The 19478-nt window shown below is 43.5% G+C and overlaps 1 protein-coding gene across 18 annotated transcripts in view; it reads left to right on the top strand.

Annotated features, from left to right (window-relative positions):
* Positions 1 to 19478, top strand: part of DAB1 (DAB adaptor protein 1) — a 417778-nt gene that overhangs the window by 270354 nt on the left and 127946 nt on the right. For 4 of the 18 annotated variants that reach the window (XM_040565212.1, XM_040565221.1, XM_040565220.1 and 1 more), the window contains exon 1: positions 1753 to 2322. The exons of 6 other annotated variants lie outside the window; for them this stretch is intronic. The gene's annotated coding sequence lies outside the window, so the exon portion shown is untranslated. Of the gene's footprint in view, positions 1 to 1440; positions 1683 to 1750; positions 2323 to 19478 lie in introns of those variants that run through there. 8 more of the 18 variants (XR_005821955.1, XR_005821956.1, XM_040565213.1 and 5 more) reach the window with 4 other exon arrangements.

Below are 19478 nucleotides of genomic sequence, written 5' to 3'. Positions count from 1 at the left end.
GACTGTGCAGACCTACCAAATTTCTTGCTCTTTTGCCTCTTGGTCATGTTTTTCAGTAGAGAGGAAGAACTCTGGCCATATAGATGCTCTCTTTTGAGAATCTGTATGGCAAAATTATGGCCTAAAAATATTATACGTGAAAACAGAGCAAGTTGCTTATGGCAACTCCTGCATAATGAAGAAACACAATGAAGAACTGCAGTTCATATTACTCTTCAGGTCTGTTCTATTTTCATAGGTGTTGTTTTTTGTTGTTGTTGTTGTGTTTTTGTGGTTGTTTTTTTTTAAGTAGGAAATTGCATAGTATAATTACAAGTTCATTTGCATTCATATTACAAGCTGTAAGCTAGTACATACTTTTAGATTTAAAAAATACTGTTAGCAAGTGTGACTTGCATCCATAAATTTCAGAATTGGGAATGGAGTTTACACTTACTGAAAGTTCCTTCTCTTGTTACTCAACAACCAGCACCCTTCCTGTAAAAAGTGGCACTATGGGGACGTCAGCAACATGGTAAATGCAACTTCATTTTACCATGTAATGGCCAAGGGCGTAGAGCAGTTCAATATGCCTTTTGAGAACAGAGGATCACAAACATTTTATTGGACTTAATACTTATAGTCAAGCATAGCCAAATGTCATCTAGGGGATACTATTTTTCCCTAATGGAAAGGTGGCTCCTGTTGCTTGATTTTTTTTTCTTCAGGACTGTGTCATCTTGAGATGATAAAATCCTTTCCAATGGAAAATATATATTGCTTCAATTAAGTTTACTACTAGGACTTACATTTTTTTTATCCATATTAGAATAAATGGGTTCAATTGATAATCCCACCTTTCATTTCTGTAATAAATGGAATTGAAGAAAACAGTTCTATAGCAGGCCTTCATTCCACCAACTGCTTCTATAAATGTGGTATGACTTTTGAAATGCATTTTTGTTACGTCGTAAAGGTTATTAGATGACTATATCTTTTATGCTTAGTACCTAATGTGCTATGCAAAGAATAATTGAGGAAGGTGAAATGGAAAATATCTGAGAGCGTTATCAGATCTCTGCACACTCTTTCAATCGATCTGTTTGCCCAGCCGCTGTTGGATGGGCGCTCTCTGCCCTCCTGCGTGTCGGGTGGAGGGAAAATAACCTGTCAACATCTTTCTGCCTCGTGAGCATCTTGGCGGTCACTCATTGACTGCTGTCTCAAGGAGCACAGGTCAGCAGCTGGGTTTTGGTGTGCCCAGTGCCACATCTCGCTCCTGATTTCTGACAGGCCTGGTGCCCCATGCTGGGGCCCTCTTCCCGGTCAGCTGGAGGAGGCACCATCACACAGGTGAATTGCATCTATCTGGCGGCCACAAAATGCTTTTATTTTAGTAATTTACCTCAGCGAGAGCCCAGCTGCTTTTATGCCTTGATTGGAGGTAACACTAGTGAAATTGCAATAACCTCATGAATGTACTTCTCTTCTGTATGTAAATCCTTTCAGGAAGTGCATGACAGCCTCCGTTTTCTATGGGTCTCCGTTTGTAAAGAAGCTGTTATCACAGAATAAGTTTAATGGGTCGTGAATTTTGTGTTGAAAGGAGAGTCTCTCCATGACTTCTGATCTGCCTGCAATAGACCTACTGGCTCGGCAGCAAGTGCATTAGGCTAAATATGCTTCCTCCATTGACTCTGAAGGTAACAGCCCCTAAATGCCTCATTAAATTTTCACGGGTGACTGAGAGAAGCCATGAGAAAAACACCACGTTAGCAGCGGGGGTGACGGTGGCTGTGCCCCCCCCCCCCCCCCCCATGCCTCGGGAGCTCCACGGGGGCCGTGGGCCACCACCCCACCTCGGGGGGCAATGGGGGGCAACGTGGGGCAGCCCATCCTCGGGGCTGTGGGGATAGGGAGCCCCGAGGAAGGGCCGGGAGACCGCGTTGGAGGCTCCACGGCCGGGTTTCACGCGTGGGCAGGGGGCAAACAGACCGACAGAGCGACGGGGGCTGCCCCGGGGCAGGCGGCGTGTTGGGGGCGAGCTCCGGCCGTCCCCCTTCTCCCTGCCCACCAACGGCACCGAGACCCCCAGCCCTAGGAGAGGAGGGGAAGGAGGAGGAGGAGACCGACCCTCATCAGCAGCTTTCCTCCGCCGCACGCCTCCCCTTTTCCCCTCCCTCTGGCCTCAGCGCCGCGCTGGCGGGGGCCGGCGAGGGCAGGCGACGCGGGAAGGCGGCTCTCAGCATGGACGAGCCATGTGTATCCTAAGGAATAACAGCAGCTGCTGCGCCCACGATGGGGAGCAGAGGAACGCCAGGAGGAGAGGGCTCGCTGGGGCAGGTGAGGGCGCCGGATCCCTTCTCCCCTCGGCGGTCGGGGGCGAGCGGGGTGCCCGCTGCCGGGGAGCCCCTCGCAGGCACGGGGTGCATAGGGATGGGAGGGGGGTCTCCGGAGGAAGTTTTTTATTATTATTATTATTTTTTCCGTTCGCGTCGCGTCGAGAAGGGGAAGGGGCTGAAATCTCCCTCAAGTCGCGGCAACTTGCCGCCTTGGTCCACCCCCTTTCAGCCGAGTCTCGGGGGCAGAAGCAGCCGCACGCAGCTGAGCCCTGCCAAGCCCGGACTCTCCGTCCCCTGGAGGGGGAAATACGGAAAAAAGAAAAAAAAAAGAAAAAAAAAAAGGAAGAAAAAAATAAGGGGCTCCCCGGGGCCGCTCCGCGGGTTGCTGCGGGCTGGGCGCGCTGCCTCAGCCTTGAGCCGCTGCCGCCCCCCAGCTGGGGAGCGCCGACCGCGGCTCTGTTGCTGCTGTGCCCCGCTCGTCCTGGGGGTCTCCCCCCCGCACCCCGGCTTCCGCAGCCTGTCAGGGCCGCTGGGCAGCCCGGGCAGGGCGGTTGGGCTGTGCCGGGCAGCGCCGCGCTGCCTCCTTCCCGGTGAGGGTGCAGCCGGGGCGGGAGACGCCGCGCTGAGGAGCGGCGGGGAAATGGCGCCGGGAGCCGCGGGGCCGGCGGCGGGGCTGGGCTCGCCTTGACGAGCCGGGGGGCGCCTCGCTGAGAGGAGAGACCCTCCCCGGGGAGCCCGGCTGGCGGCGGGGTGCTGAAAAATGATGCCGGGGAGCCAGGGGGGAGAGGGCCGGGGGCGGCTGCCCCCGAGGGGGGCGCCGGGAGCCTCATTTGCCCGGCCCGGGGGGCTCCTGGTGGTCCCCTGAGGTGCCCGGGGCTGCGGGCTGGGGGCAGCGCTCGCCCGGGCAGCACCCAAAAAAGCTTGGCCCTGGTTCGCAGCCTCCCAAAGCCTGCAGGTGAACGGGCAGCCTTCGGCTCCGCCGCCAACTTCGGCTTTCTTGGCGCGGCGAAGTTAATTTTTTAGGTCTTTCCTCGAAGTAGTTTTAAAAGCGAAGTCCTTGGGACGCTTTGCCATTTGTCTAAATTCCGAATGCATGTCTGAATCGTTTAATCATGTTTATTGTTTTCAGCCACTCAAACGGAATAAAAATTACTTATCGTTGATGAAGCTTGTCTTGCAAGCTGTTTCACAGTATGTTTCCGTTGCAAGACACAGCGCTGTGGTAAACTACTGACAATTGTATTGTTTATTGTTCGTTCCTTCTCTATCCCCACCCCCCGTGGTGCCGGTATCAATCTGTTCCTTACTACTCGCCTCAAAAATAAAAATGGGAGCAGAAGTTTTCACCAGTTGGCTTGATATTTCCATTGGTATTGGAGGTTCGCATCTTTTATTTTTGCTCCTAAGGTTATTTTCATCAAGTGTGCTAAAGTCAGATGATAAATGTAAAAAGGAATTAAGACACTAAGCTAAAATGTGCTTTCAAACTCCTGAAGTGGAATTGTAGGTGGAATTAGTGCTGGATTCACAGTCATTGTTTGTTTCTGAGCCACTTCCATAACACCATCCCAAAACACCCAATTCCTTGCCCCCGTGTCATCACCACTTTGTTTCATTACACATTTAAAATGCACTATTCACATTGGTTGAGAAGTTCAGATTTATTGCTTGGAGTGCTCTGATATAGCTGCTGATCTTGGACTATACCTCACAGGCGGTTTTGCTGCACTTTAACAGTATCTCAGCACAGTGATGGAGGACACCATCATGTTTTCTTGTAGGATTACCTTCGGGACTTCAATGACTGCACACATCAGTGGTTTCATCTTAGGAGGATTGAAATTGATTTTATTTTTTTTTCCCCCTCTTTCTTTTTTTTTTCTTTCAGCTAGTGAAAGACCCTGTCTGTGTATGTCCTTTGACCCGTGGCCTCACATGATGAAGTGACACCAGCAGTGGAGGATGTTGACTTGAAGTAGCTGCTGCTAGGGCTTCAGAAGTAGAGGTACCAGAACAAACACATTGTTCTGGTGGTCAGCCTGCTTTGTTCAGTGGGCAAAGCACTGTTTCTGATGATATGTTGGAAGACCCCTGTATAAACATATCAAAATAATTTTAAACCATGAACCTTGTGATTCTTTTTCTGTCCTATTGAAAGACCCAGTCTTGATGCAGAATGCAGGAAGGTTGACCTTCCCCTCTCATCCTCAGCTCTGACAGGCCTGTTTGCTTTTAAACACTTTGAATTTCAAATTTTGCAAGATGTTTGTATTGAATTTAAGAATAGCCAAGCTACTTGGTTAAATAGTGGTTAGGTGGGAGAACTTCTATTTTTACAGTTGTGTTTACATTTCAAAGTGATAGCAAATACCAGTAAAGAGGACCAAGATTTTCTAGACTTTATAGTTCAAATAAACTTTCCCAGTCAATATTTAGTCAAGGTCTTGATGGTTAAAGTTAACTGTGCAAGTCAATGTTTAGTCAAGGTAATGACTTGATTTTTACAAACACTACCCAAGCATTCTTGCAAAATTAATCAGTTTCTGGATCACAGTAGACTTCATCAGCCAATTATTAGGAATAAAAATAGGCTATTACTTGCTCTCATACGTCCTGTGCTAGTTGGTGTTATTTCAGCACTGCTTGCCACCAGCCCTTCTGTGGCCTCATTCGTATACTGTTAGTTCTACCTTTAAAGCATATATCTGCACACTGGATTTTTTGAGATAAAATAAGTCCTATACTGTTCTGTTTTTATATGTGGGAAAATGAGCCATGGGTAGGCCAGGTGCTAGCTCTCAAAAGGAGTGGTGAAGCCATGCAGCGCAGCAGCAGAAACCTTTACGTAATTAGATCCAAGTGAGTGTTTCAGGAACCTGTGCTGGGCACCCAGCTCCTCATACAGCATGCAGGATGAGGCAGGCATTTCTGGTAACGCAATCATTGGATCAAATATGAAAACAGTTCTGGTGTCTGGGACAAAAGTGATGTAATTGAATATGCTGACATTGGTACTTAGAGTGCGTGACTCAAGTGTGTTGTGACATGGGAAAGAGCTGGAAGACTCTACTGCGATTTGTCCTTTGTTGGGAAGAAACTGAGATCTTCATTATTACAAGTTGTCACTTAAGTCTCTTCAACCAACGCGAAAATCACAATTTGGACTTCAGTTGTGCCAGATTCTTTCTTTCTTCCTTCCTTTTTTTTTTCTTCTTTTTATTAATTGAACCACTTGCAAATGCATTCCATGCAATTACATGGATATTAGAGTAGATATTCATTAGGATTTTACTAATCTAAACCTCAAGTGCTGTTCTGCAAATTTGCCAGCCTTTGTAAGGGAGTGCTTGACTTCATCAGTAGCAGTGTTTTATTATGAGTATTTTGATACAGTAGAATGAAAAGCATATATTCTAAACCAAGTAATTAATCAGATTTAAATATTTTCATTTTCATACTTTGGCTTGACACATGGAGAAGCTGCAACTCTGTACTTTGCACATAATAGTAGATTTTGCCCAGTCTAGCTCCTACGGAATTATATTTCATGGCCCAGGTTTAAGAATTTAATCCACAAATCAATGTTCCGTTTCTATTTAAAGGCAGCAGAATTGTTCCTACTTAGGAAAAGTAAGTAAACCCAGTAGTGTTGGGTAGAGAAAAGCCGGCATGTTATTGTGTGCAGTCATCTGTGTATCTAATCCTATTTTCAAGTGTTGCAGGTATAAGCAGCACTCGTTTGTTTTAACTGTGAAGTATGGAAACTTCCCATTCTTTTCTTGGAAAGAGTTTTTTATCGTTTAAGCACCAAGCGTTGTAAGAACTTGTGTAAAAACAGCAGCGGTGAAAGTTCTTCGTTGTCTTCTTATTTTTTGTGCACACCAATCCTGCTAGACTCTGGTGGCAGGAACCTCGCTGGTTCCAGTGGGGTCTGTGCAGTCTGTTTCCAGATTTGCCCCAAGATGCCATTTTGAAGCACCAGATCAGAGAGAGACCTTTAAGCTTCCATCTCTTAATCTGTATGTGGCTTCTGGAGGCGTTGGGGTGAAGCTGGTACCCGGGATGACCAGCCGTGTGCCGTGCAGGTGCTGTGGGCTGTCACGTCCCAGTCATGGGGGAAGCGGCTACCGAGGAGCAGCTCTTTGGGCTCAGCTGCATGTCCTCACCCACCTGCCTGCTGTGGAGCAGGGGGATGTCTGAAGGGCTACCTCTTGTGTCTTGCCCCGAGTTAGTCCTCTACTTGGATATATGAAGTAGCTGGCACACTCTCGTGCTGGCACCTTAGAGGTGTGAAGATCTATTTAGGTTGCTTGTGGGATCAGAAAGCACGGTGACCATCGTAAGCTTTAAAAAGTGCAGGAGGAGTGCCCCAGAGAAGGCTCGGGGCAGTTTCCAGTTTGAAATCATTTGTTCTTTCTGTGGATAGCACTTCTCCTGTCATTCTGTTGCTGCCGGTTTAGTGAGGATCCATAAAATATTACTTTTCTTCAAGGGATGTATAAGATTAAAAACACCTAAGCACACAAAAGCACTCTCACAGTTCTTCCTGTGTTGAATTTTGTGCATCTCTGTGTGAATGGGTGCATGCATGTATATGCAAAGGTTTATTAGCTCCTCTTTTCGTTTTACAAAGGTTGCTTAAGTCTCCTGCTAATTTCAGGCAGCTGCGCTGAGTACTTTTCTTTCCTTTTTTTTTTCCCCCAGCAAATAGCGATTACTCTTGTGAGTAGAAGAATATCAGTTTCATGAGAGTCTTTGCAATTCCCCAAGCCCGAAGGCAAATGAATAGGAATTTAGTGGACCACCTAGTTCTTGACATAGAATTCTCCAAAGAGGAGTCTGACCTAATTTATATTGTATTGAATCAAATAATCGTATCATGCATGTGTGCTTGCCATTTTGTTTTTCTTTAGCAGGCGTATTGCTGTCTTGCAGAATCTTCAGATTTAGATGTTAGGCAATGTCCCTGCGGTTTTAGGAGATGCCTTTCCTCACTGAGTAGTTACTGGAAAATTACATTTAGAGGACAGTTGTGAAAAAGCAGGTAATCAAGACATAATACTAAGGCAGCTAGAATTATTTGTAGCTGAATGTGGGTGTATCATTGTTTAGTGCTGAGGGTAATCAAGAGTCCTCCACTACCAAGTCCTCCCGTTATTGTTAAAAATGGAGCTGGAATCCGCCCAGAATGCGTTTTGTAGCAAAAAGCAGGATAAATATCTTTCATCAGCATGGCAGGGATATTGGTAGGTGTGCTTGCTGTGTGGGATTGCTGCATTTCTTCTTTGCAGAGCTGCTGCTAAGTGGTATTGAATGTGTTTGTTGGTCCAGCGTGCTTTGACGTTAATTGGGAGCTGATTAGCATCCAGGCACTGTAGTTGTGGCCTGCTAAAGCAATTCCTGGGATTTAAAATCCTTTTCTTGTGTTATTCTCCAGGTAATAAGACCTATCGGTCTATCTGTGTTAGGTCCCAAGATACACTCTGCAGCTAACAGTCTCTCTAGGTGTATTCATATTTTGGAAAAGAACTTCTTAAACCTGTACAGTTGTGTTCTTGGAAAGCTTAAGAAAGCTGTGGATCTGCAGAAATGCAAGATCATAGCAAGAGTTACATGAAAACTGTTCTTTGCTTTTAGAGAGAGTTGGGATCCTGGCTGTAGGGCTCCTTTATGCTTATTCAGTATCTTTTAGGTTTTGCTTAAATCTCTTCTGACAAGAGTTGCTTTTCTGCTTAAAAAAAAGTCTCTCTCTGCTCTTTTTAAATGCAGTGTTTCAAACCTTTTGGCTTTCCAGTTAGAGATTTATTTTTTTTTATCCCCTCTGCTTTTCATTTTGGGACAGCTGAACATAAATGCTCCTTTAGAGCGGGTGAGTGATTAGCAGGCTAATAGGTTTGACGGGTACCAGATGACTCTTCTTGATTCAGGTCCCTGTAAAATAAGAAAGGCCTTAATTCTTTTCCAGCTGTGGAACAAATTTTATAAGGTTACACTTGTCTTGGACTGTGCGTGGTCTATACCAGAGAGAGAACAGCCTAATGCACCGTATGGTGTTCTTAGCCCATGTGCATGGTATCTGAAACCAAACGAGGTTCTTCAGCAGGTCACATACTCTCGTTATTCCTCCAGCGTCATGTTGCTGTGATTTTTTTTTTCTTTCCTGATTATCTCCAAGATTCACAACATACATAACCAGGAAGAAAATCCACAACCTGAAGGTGATTGGTTACAAAACTTAAAAATAATTAAAAAACAGAAAAGGTGTGTGTGTTGAATAATGGGTATGAAGAGTATCAGTTGGTTTAACTTCCAAATAGTGTTAACCAATTTGAAGTAGATACTTTTCAATAAGCACAAGGAACTTTCAAGTTCCAGTGGACTCTACAGCATTGTTTTACTCAGGTCATGGAAGAATTTCTCTTTCTGTTGTATCTGATCACCTGGTGTCATAGCTGCTTGCATACCATCTGCTGGTGGTTGAAAGTTGACTCGCTAATGGGCAACATAAAGTACCTTCTTAAATGTGTACCTATCTTAGCCGTGCATACAAAACATTTTGTCGATCAGTTGAAAGGTTTACATGAGGTTATTGGAATTTCCAGCTTCACATTTAGATGCTGGGACTCTAAATGTGCCCATCTGAAAATCAGGAACTCAAATTACTGGGAATCCGAATGATGCAATAAACATTTCTAATCATCTTTTTACATAATGGTCTTCAAACCTACTAAAAAATTGGTTACTTAAAGAATAGCAGGAATCATATTGGGCGTTTCTCGACCTGGAGGATGATTTTTTTTTTGTAGTATGTAAAGTGATTTATAGGAAAAAGCGCAACTGATCTCTGTACAAAAAAGTTATATTTCTGCTCACAGTCACCTGAGACACAGCTCTTAATGCTAGAACAGCAAAGAGAAGTACTTCAACTTGCTTAAACTTCACCAGAGTTATTCAGGTGCCTCGAGTAGCTCCTGAGATCAGTCCCGAATGAAGAGATGCAAGCCGGCAGGAATCGGCACTCCCGCAGAAGCAGGCAGCGTGTCAGTGATTTGACAGCCTCTCCGTGACCTGTCAGTCCCCGCCTGGAGCCCGGCCATAACAGTTCAATTGGCATCTGCTTTCTGCCGGATTAACGTGGAGTAGGTCGCTGGAATTCTCTCCTTGTTGAGTTCATACCTTTCAATGGGGAGACCATTTGCTCTTTGGTTGCTCTTAAAGTTATCAGTGATGGTCTGCTGGCACCCTGATAACTTCTGCACCCGGGCATTGCTGCTATGGAGGGTTCAGGGCTGGGATTTCCAACTGAGCTACGTTGTTAAGTCAAGCATAAAGATAATTATGGATTAAAAATAAATCTATGTAGTCCAGCTGATATTCCTTGAAATGGTACTACTGTTTAGTTCATCAACAGTCAATGCAGTGAATATTAATATTTCAGTTCTCCCATTCGTTCCTTTATGTAGCAAAATACACAGTGAAGCTGTTTTCTTACTGCCTTTTATGTCAGTTTTCTTCAAGCTCTGAGGCATATTAGCAAATTCAGACCTTTCAATGACAAGATTAGATGATCTGATCGGTGTTTTTTCAACATTACAGAGGTTTTCCCATGCTAAGACTTTCCTCCCTACGTTTTAAAATTTGGTCAGTGTGCCGCAGTAGCGCTGGCAATAGCATTGGGAAGTGTTAAGGCCCCTGTCCGTTGTTTCTAAAGCACCTGGTAGTTGATTGCAATGAAGACTCCCCCTTTTAATTGCGCTATAATTAATACAAAGCAAATCAACAGGAAGTGCTACTTCACACAGCATGTTGGCAGTTTGCTCCTGTTTAAAAACAGTAAAATATGTCCATGAATTTAGTCAGGATTATTTTATGAATGGCTTTTTGTGGCTGCTGAAGCAATCGACTCTCAGATCGTGGCTTCAGGACGGTCGTCCGCCCATCGGTCCTGTGTGACAGTTTTCATATATTTAGACCCATTTTTCTTCCTTCTGAAAACAAGAGAAATAAAATGCTTGAGATGTCCTAGAAAGGATAACAAATTGTATTGACCACTTACTGTTCCAGGCACTCAGGTTTTATGAGCCTTACTTCCCTGGTGATCGAGCTATTCACAAGCACCGTGTGAGTTACAGCTGATGAAATTTGGTAAAGTTCTTTTAAATCGGAAGAACTACACTGATTTACATCAAATGAGGGCTTGTCTGCTGTTGCTATGTTACGTTTGTAGCAAATGCTAATTGATTTTGGTGCATACAGATCCTCAGAGAAAAGTGAGAATTGTTATTGAATGAATCCCACTGTGCCAAGCTTCAGTTTCTGGATTTTAGTGCAGGATGGTCCTGGAGAGGACATGAAATCCTCTTTATGCTGGGAAACAACACTGAGAAAAATAGCCCTGCCTCGGCTACAAAACAGTTGTGAGGGTTTGGCACTCCCAGTTTTGGGGTTGACAAAGAACAGCAAGGGATTTTCATAAAGGAGCTCTCTGTGCCGCGCTGTTTCTGCGGCAGGACTGTCGATCCAGCACGCTGCTTGTGTGGTTGCCCCTGCTGGCTGTAGCATTGCTCGTGTTTTATTCGTTTCCTAATTCCTTCCCTCGGATAAGGCGAGGAGATGGCAGAGAGGGGGCTCTCCTTGGGATGGTTCGGTCACTCGCTGCTCACTGTAGGAGAAGCCTCATTTATTAGCTGAAATGAGATGGATGGCTGGTCCTCAGCACTAAAATTTAGGTGAAAAAGTCTTGTTCTCTGCCACTGAACTCCAGTTGCCTTGCTTTTTCCAGACACCAAAGATTCAGAGGAGCAGATCCTGTTGCAGCCTTGCCAAGCCCGTGCAGACAGCCCACTCCGTTCATTGCTGCTGAGGATTTCCTCAGGTTGGAGGATGGGTTGGAACCGGCTGCCACCGCTGTGGGCGGCTGATTCAGCTCTTAAGGGATTTAGGTGGAGCTTTTTGGCAGGGATGGGAGGTGGTACAGCACAGAAATGGGAAGCAGTCCAGGTGGATGTCACAACAAATGAGGTACAGTTGTTCTGTGAGGTACAGTTGTTCTGTGGGCCCAGGAACGCGAGACAAACTGTCTTGATTAATGCAGCGTTGATTTTCTTCTCTGTGGCTGGAAGTGTATACATAATTTGCATGTAGACGATAAGTAGAACAGATTATAACATTGTAATGTCTGTAATGGGCGACCACCAGGACATAAGTCCCCCCAACCCCCATTTTGATGGACAGCAGTGCATTATCACAGTTCTTTTTGGATTTTGTGTAGAGAAGTACTGTTCTATTGAACAATGGCGAATGTGTTTCATTTTCAAGTGTGGACAGATATTTTCATGGGAGAGACTAACACTGGATTTTTCCAAGTTTGCCTAGGGTTTGATTTGTTAGGGCATCAAGAAAGCTGCAGGAATGGTACTGGTCTCTGAGAAATCCAGGTATGTACTGTTCAGAAAACATTTAGAAGATCAATATAGGATTACTGTTGTCTGTTCAGAAAACTTCTGGGAAAAACAAACTGGAACACCATGATCTCTGAGAATTTCTTCCAAGTTCAGACACGAATGTTGCAGATGTTAGGGAGAAAGAGCAACTTCAGTCCATCCACAATTCAATTCCATCATAACATAGGCTGAAGGACTTCTGTAGGACTGCATCTTTAGTGTTGTCATCTCACTGCATGAGGTAACAAGATAAATACATAGTGTTTCATAAAGTCTGCTTACTAAGTCCTTCCTGGAGACCCGACTGCTCCAGCAGTTAGCTCCTGTGAGGCGCTGGCTGCAGCGGGTGCACTCAAGCACAGGGCTAAATAGACCAAAGGGTGCATCCAGATCTGCTTCAGCTTGTAAATGTGGCAAGTTGCAGAAAGTGGAGACAATGTTGTCCACCTGTCTTGATGTCTCAACCAACAGTTGCAACTCTTGACAATTAGTTATAGCACTTTATTACTCTTAGTAATTTACGCTTTTAGCAGAAGACAAGCACAGGGGTTACAGAGGAGCATGGAGAACAAGGGATTTTTCATGCTGTCTCTAATATGTTGAGAACAAATGACTGCTTAGCAGAACTACTTGCGTCATCCTTGCAAGTAAAAGAGTAGAGTTTGTCTAAATGAACACTAAATCTACTGCATACTTTCTTTATTGTTTTATATATCTATACAAAAGCTTGAAAAGTAGTCATGGGAGACTAATGCTTTGCAACCTGGAGCAGAGTTCACAAAGTGCTTTTCTTTTTTCAAATAAATTTCCTTTAAACGAAAAATGCATAACTGGTAATGCATCTCCACACATCTCCATTGCAGGGGTGTGAGAGGGAAACTTCTCTGCAAAGAGCTCTGAGCTAGAGGTGTCACGGAGCCTCGTTCGCAGGAGCAAGTACGGCGCAGAGGGCCCTGCAGGGTGGAAGGTCTGCCTGCCCCTGCGCTGCCCGGCTGTGCACAGGACGATCGATGCTCCTGAGTGTCTGTGGCATGCAGCTGTCTTACATGAATGAAGCAAGGATGTTTGTTCTCTCTACTTGAAAGATGTTTAAAGTTTAATATATGGGATATATAATATATAAAAGCTTCTATAAAAGTAGGAATTGTTACTGAGGTCTGTTTTGTGGCTTTGTAGTAACAAACCACACTTAGAAACTCTTTCCTTTTGGCACCCAGAAACATCTTTACCAAGAGTCCCACCCATCTCATATGCCAAATGTTAACTTTTAAAAGTTAAAGAAAACTATTAAATCAATGCTACAGTGTACCAAGCCTGTTACTAAAGTAAAATGTGAAGAACAGGTTTCTTTTCTGTACTGTGACTCTCTCCTAAAAGTAGCTTTTAGAGGGATAAGGTTATCATTCAGGGCCTCCCTTTCTATTCATTGAGTAATTGTGTTTCTAACTAGCACTTGGTAAACCAGCCTGAAGATCTGTTCACCAGCTGGAGTAGGATACCTAATGGTTGGGGTTTTTGAAGGAGTAATCTGCTGTCCCACTTCTCTGTCAGGAGCATGTGTATGTATAGATGAACATTTTGTGTGTTCTAACAGCCCATTATTCTTGTAGTGCAACGGCTTACGTATTTCTGGCGCTCAAAAACGTGACATAGTCCTGAGTCCTCTCCTGCAATGCTTCTGATTGATCAGTGATGCTTTTAATACAACCTGCAGAAAAATTCTTAGCATGTGACAGAAATATATCTCGGTTATTTTGAAGGAGTGGAGTTCACATATGTTCATGAAGACCTACAAAACTGTTCCTTGTAAATCTTTGCTACGGTTGTAAGTCAGACAATGTGTTGCAATGGGGACTTCAGCCTTCATAGTGTGTGAAAGCTTTTCCACCCACTTCTTCTTTTTGTTTTGTTCTTGCATGATTTTTTGGTACCTGTTGATGTTTGGAAGTTCGTTGTCACATTTCGTTGTAAGGGACTGGGTAGAAAACAGCTCTCCAGTAGTTAGTGGTTAACCCTTCTGAAGGTAGTCGGAGATGCTCTTCCTGCCACTAGGTAGTGTTCATAAACTGCCCTTGATTCAGTTGTGTGGAGAATCTGGTCTGCTTACTACCAAAAATGTTACTTGCACTTGGTCTTTATGCTGCAGGAAAACAGACATTCTCATGCTCTTGTGTAATGCTCTACACTGCTGTAAATCTTCCAGGCAGGGATGCTGCACCCAGGGGTTTGGTTTTCCCTTGTACCCAAGAGCAGTAGAAAAAGCTCCTGCTCTGCACAGAAGCCTGTAACTCTGTAAGCTCTGCTCTTACTTCTGACTTCATTGCTTTCGTATGTACTGGATGTGAGCTGAAAATTGAATTTTACTTTCCAAAATGACCATCATAGATTTCTAATTAAACATTAGTGTTTTTTTTCTTTTTGTGACAGAGTTTAAATATTAAGTATTAGCAATAATGTTTAAATTGGTGAAGTGTAAGACCAGTGAAACAGGTTACAAGTAAGGGAAGAGAAACTATTACGAACCATATTCCCTAATTTATGCCTTCTTGGAAAATTTGTCTAATGAAATAGAGTATCTGAAATAATTCAGTTTATGGCATTCAGCAAGAGGTACAGCAGTAATGGTTGGGTGATCTTTTCACGTGGCAAATAAAATACAACTCCCATCTTGTCTTGGAGAGGAAGAGTTACGTTGTGCTGTGTTCTTTGCATAACAGACAAGCGAGGTGTGTGCTCTTCGTGTGAGGTCTCAATTTCCTGGGTGCTGTGAGTTTCTTTCCTCCTGGCCCCTGGTCTGGGCTCAGCACCTCTCTTCTCCACCCATCCTAATCCCGTCCCTTCCCTGAAGCCTTTTTGCCTCTTGACTGCCAGCCTAAACCTCATGGGTCCCCCATCGCTGAGCAGTAGTCACGTTCTGCTCTCGCAGTCTTTGCAATATGAGATCTCACGTCCAAGTCTATTCCTCTCTTCTCTGGTCTGATTCTTTTACAATCTACATTTGAATCCAGCAGCTCGCTGGGTGCCTTTGTGGAAAGATGAGCACCCCACCATCAGTTCCAGCGCTCTGGGTCATTTCGGTTCAGAGCATTCGTTGCAGGGACAGCCCGTCTAGTGGCACAGCACTTACAGGAATTCACGTGCATGTCTTCATCCTTCTGGGGGCTGCAGGAGGGCTGACGGTGCGAGGGGATTTCAGTATAAAAGAAGAATCGTCGGACATGTACAAAATCTGCTATAACTTTACAATTCGGGTAGTTGTGTGTGTTTCTTTGTTTTTGTCTTTTGTTTGTTGGTTTTTAGGATTAGTGAAGAAAAACATGGTCAAAACACTGCATTTCCCCGTAGTCTAAATCTTGGAAGGGATTCAACTCCCTCCTCTTCCCTCATGCTGTGAACACCACCCCCAAGCAGCCACGTTTGACGTGTAAAACTGCAGCCTGAACAGTTGAAGTCTGGCAAAGTGGCAAGCAACTGCAAGGAGAAGCAGGGTGGGAGATGCCAGGTGACCTCAGCAATAGGTGGTGCCTCCTGCCCCGGCCTCGGGTGGAGAAAATGGGTGCAGGTAACTTGCAGGGAATTATTTAGCCATGTTGCTGTGCATAGCAGCATCGTAAATAAATGGCTCACACCTTTTAGTGAAATATCTGACCTCAAGATCGGAGATTTAAGAGGTAATTGGAAAAAAGAATTGCAGACAGATTACGTGCGCATTAATGTACTCCATGTCTGATCATCTCAGGCAGACAACGGAGGGCAGACCTGCCTTTTTGTCTCAGCACACGAGTGGCAACTCTGAGAGCATGAGGAGCGCTGCGTGGTGGAGCACAGAGGTCACCAGCACCGGGGGTGCTGCTGACTCCCGCTGACCGGATTTGGGACAGAACCTGCACACGTAGGATTACATCCCACTCTGCTCGAGTCACACCGCAGGAGTGCAGAATTTAAACCACGCTTGTCTTTGGGTCTTGGTGAAAAGTGGATATGAAATGTGAGGGGCTTGACCAATGAATCCAGCTTGGTAGATGGGCTTGTACAGTTCTGCAGAGCTTCTGAAGGAGGTGCGTGTAGGTTCGGGTGTCTCGCCTTTCATATTTGTTTAGAAGCTTTAATGCTACCAAGCTACCCTGCAGTGAGTCAAACCTGGCTTATTGGAGTTTTCCTAGCAGTTGGTGTGTCACTAGCAAGAACACCCTGCCATATGATACTGGGGCTGGCTGTTGTCTTCACTTCTCGAAAGCATATGGAAGTACTCCTACCTCTACCTTTCGTGTTCAGAAAAACTGTAGGATTTTTAGTGGCTGTACATGAGCAGAACATTTTTCTTAGGAGAAAGAGTAGGGGATATGATGGAGGAGTTTAAGAGGGAGGAGAAAATATGAATAAAAATATTTCTGTTCTTGTGCCCTCATTAGAGAATTGAAGAAATGCAAATACAAGGTGTATGACTGGAAATGTAATTTTTTTATTTTTTGTGAAGGAAGACATGCAAGGACTATGATAGAAGTTCTGTATACGTTAAGATATCCGAGTTACAAAGAAAGCTTGTAGTTCATGGAATTATATCTATGAGCCTTTTAATATACTTAGGGTGTTCTTTATCTCCTACAGAGCATTGCAGAATATGTTTCCCTGGAGGTGTCTGAAGTAAGGCTAGAAAAATCCTACCTGATCTTTAATAATCCCTCACAAGCATGGTAATACTTCAGAATTGTACTATCATTGTGTAATTTACACTTAAATCCTTTCATTTCTGTGATCCCGCCCCCAAAAAAAAAGGCAAAAAAAAAAAAAAAGCTTTAGAGTTATAGGGAGCCAGTGATTGCATACTTGAAATACCTTGGCCTTGTTGCCAGTTTAGACTCACCTGCTTAAATTGATTTATTGTGGTTTTTTTCCCAGGGAATAGGACTGAAAAATACATTTCTCCTATTCTAGTTAATAGATTCAGGAAGTAATTTGCAGATCAGGAAACAATGGATCTCGTATAATAAAAGCACTGCCTAGGTAATTCATAAGGAAGATAAACTTGTATTGTTAAGCTTGCACATTCTGCTCTTATCTGTAGACCATCTATTGCTCTCCTGCGCTTTCCACCATTAAGCAGTAATGTTATTGCATTAGTAAGAAAACACTGCTACTTGGACCGGCTTTCAAAACCATGCACAAAATCAAATAATCTGTTTTACTGAATTGTGAAGAGCTGTGTTATTTGTTTATAACTGCTCACTTAGTTATTGCTCTCCGTGCGGCGTGTTACAATTTAATCACTGCTCTGCATCTCTTGTGTTCATGCAGGCTGGCGTGAGGCAGCAAAGGGACAAAGCGGAATGACTGGCAGCTAAGTGTTTCAATCAGTCGAGATACTGATTTATTTCTTCGAGGAGGAGTGTAAAGGAAATGAGAGTGGCTGTTTTTTGTAAGTGATGCACTGAATAGCCATCAGTTAAGCTGTGGAGGTCATATGTACGAGCTGAAATAGTTCTTGAGGAAGATAAAAACACCGGAGTGTGTCTCGTTGTCTGCACCGTGCACAGTTCTTGTGAAGCTTGTGATGTTTGGCCTGTCCTGTAAAGGCAGCACAAAGGAGAAGTTTGGAATCCTTTTAGTTACAGAGGTTTCATTTCAAAAGAAGTTATACAAGGAATTAAAAAGGAGGGTATTAGGAATTCCTGGCATCTCTCTAGTTAATATATGCAACTGCAAAGTTTTTAGCTGTGTTCAAGATGATTTGCGTTGATTCTGCAGAATGTTTAAAATCAAATGCTACTTGGCTAACAAATACTTCCCGTCTCGAGTAGGGCAGGTGGTATGGATATCTGTGAAAATGGATCTGTTTTGGAGTACAAATTATGACTTCTACAGCAAAAATTGGAGGGAAAACATTGGTGGAATACTATAGGAATGCTTTAAAAGTATTCATGTGCATGCCTGGGATGGAAACAGATACCTTAGTTTTTCTTGCCAATTTTGACATAATTATACATTTCTCTTCTCTGTTTTCCCCCAGGCATAACTTTGTCCTTTAGTAACAACTTTTTTCCCCCTTACTTTGAAATGTTATTTTTTAATCTGAAAAGAATCCTTTTTAAAGTCAAAACAATATTCTGTAGCAAACCTGAAAGCATTAGATTATATTTATAGGACATCTTTTGCTTAATTCTGTATTCCATCTGAACTTGTAGAGATCCGGAGAAAGCAAGTGTATACTTTTGAATGAAATTAGGTCTTTCTAAGACTTTAAATCTCTAGAGACCACTGAAAATCTGTGCTCAACAATCATTGCTTGTACAGAAGAAAAATCTCCTACCTATCAAAAGATTGCTTTAGTGAGCTATTCCCTAGAAAGCCTGCTGTAGCCAAGCCTATGTTTGATGTTCCTTTTCTAACCTAAATCCTGAGGTTTTTGAATAGTTTCATTAAATGTAGTAACATTTTTCTCAAATTTTAGTGCATACATTAAAAAAATAAAATTAAAAATAGAACTACTCGAAGTGAAACATGTGGTGCTGACAGCAGAGAAGCTTTTCACTGTCTCATCTCAAAAAGACACAGATTTTGAGACCATTTTTGTCTTTTCTCAGAGAACCTGTGGAAAACCTAATAATGGAAGTATGGTCATGACAGTTCTGGAAGAAGGAAGAGGGAGAGTGCTCTGAGCAGGCAGTGGAGCTACTTCAGCATTTCTTTTCCCTCCTGCCTTCTTTTCTGAGCTAACAGTCCGTTCAGTCTGAACACAGATCTATTCGTAATGTGTTGAACTGCATTATTTAGCCCACCACTGCAAGCCAAATTGTTATCCCTGGAGATAAAATTGCTAACTTGGTTTAACAGGGCTTTGTTAATCTAGCCTTTCATTTACACCTTCTCCTGGATATTTCCATTGCAGGTTCTTTGTATTTATTAAGTATGATTTTGACAAAAAGACACACATACATTAATAAAAAGCTATTTAGCTAGCTCTTCAGTGCTTGGGAGAAAGCTGTCGAGGAGAGTTTTGTCATGTAAGAAGCATTTAGAACCTGTATTAAGGCTGCAGTGCCTGTGTTCACAGTACATCGATCCTTTAGAAGTGAGACACTGAAGAAGAAGATCTGTATTAGTTCCTTGGCAGCGAGTAATTACTGAAAAATACAGAAAAGTATATACGAGTGTTTTATTCATAATCTACTTTGTGGCTGCATTCCTTGCTGTTGCATGTTTCAAATGCCTTTTCGTAGAGCAACCAGTTGAATGTGCAACCAAGCACTGGCTAAAAAGGTCTGTAGTGGTTAAAAGTACTGCAGGATATGTTTGCCAAAAGAGAGATCAAACCAGTCCTGTGGAAGATCGTGGATAAGGATTACATAAAATAGAGGATTTGCAAGTGGAATGTGCTTTGCCTACAGTATCAATGTCCATTTTCTGTGAAATGACTTTCAATTTTTAGGTTATTTCACGTTTTGATATAATCTCTGAGATGGAGATCAGATTTGAGATTGGAAGTCTGAAGAGGTTGAAGTGATTCTTGATGATGTCTGGAATATTTGCAAGATTTTAGCAGCTGAAAAAATGCAGATGAGTACAAAAAACAAAGAGTAGCATTTATAATTCATATGGCCAAGCCATTCCCCAGAATTATAGAAGTGGACTGGTGTCCCTCTTTTCTTCATTTATTTTCCCGGTGGTGATAAGGTGTTGTATAACATAGAAGGAAAACAAGAAGATCTCTGTTCCA

This window comes from Cygnus olor, chromosome 8 (genome assembly GCF_009769625.2).
Source record: "Cygnus olor isolate bCygOlo1 chromosome 8, bCygOlo1.pri.v2, whole genome shotgun sequence".
NCBI classification, from domain to species: domain Eukaryota; kingdom Metazoa; phylum Chordata; class Aves; order Anseriformes; family Anatidae; genus Cygnus; species Cygnus olor.
The sequence above is the reverse complement of the archived record's forward strand: the minus strand, read 5'-3'. Positions and strand labels throughout refer to the sequence as shown.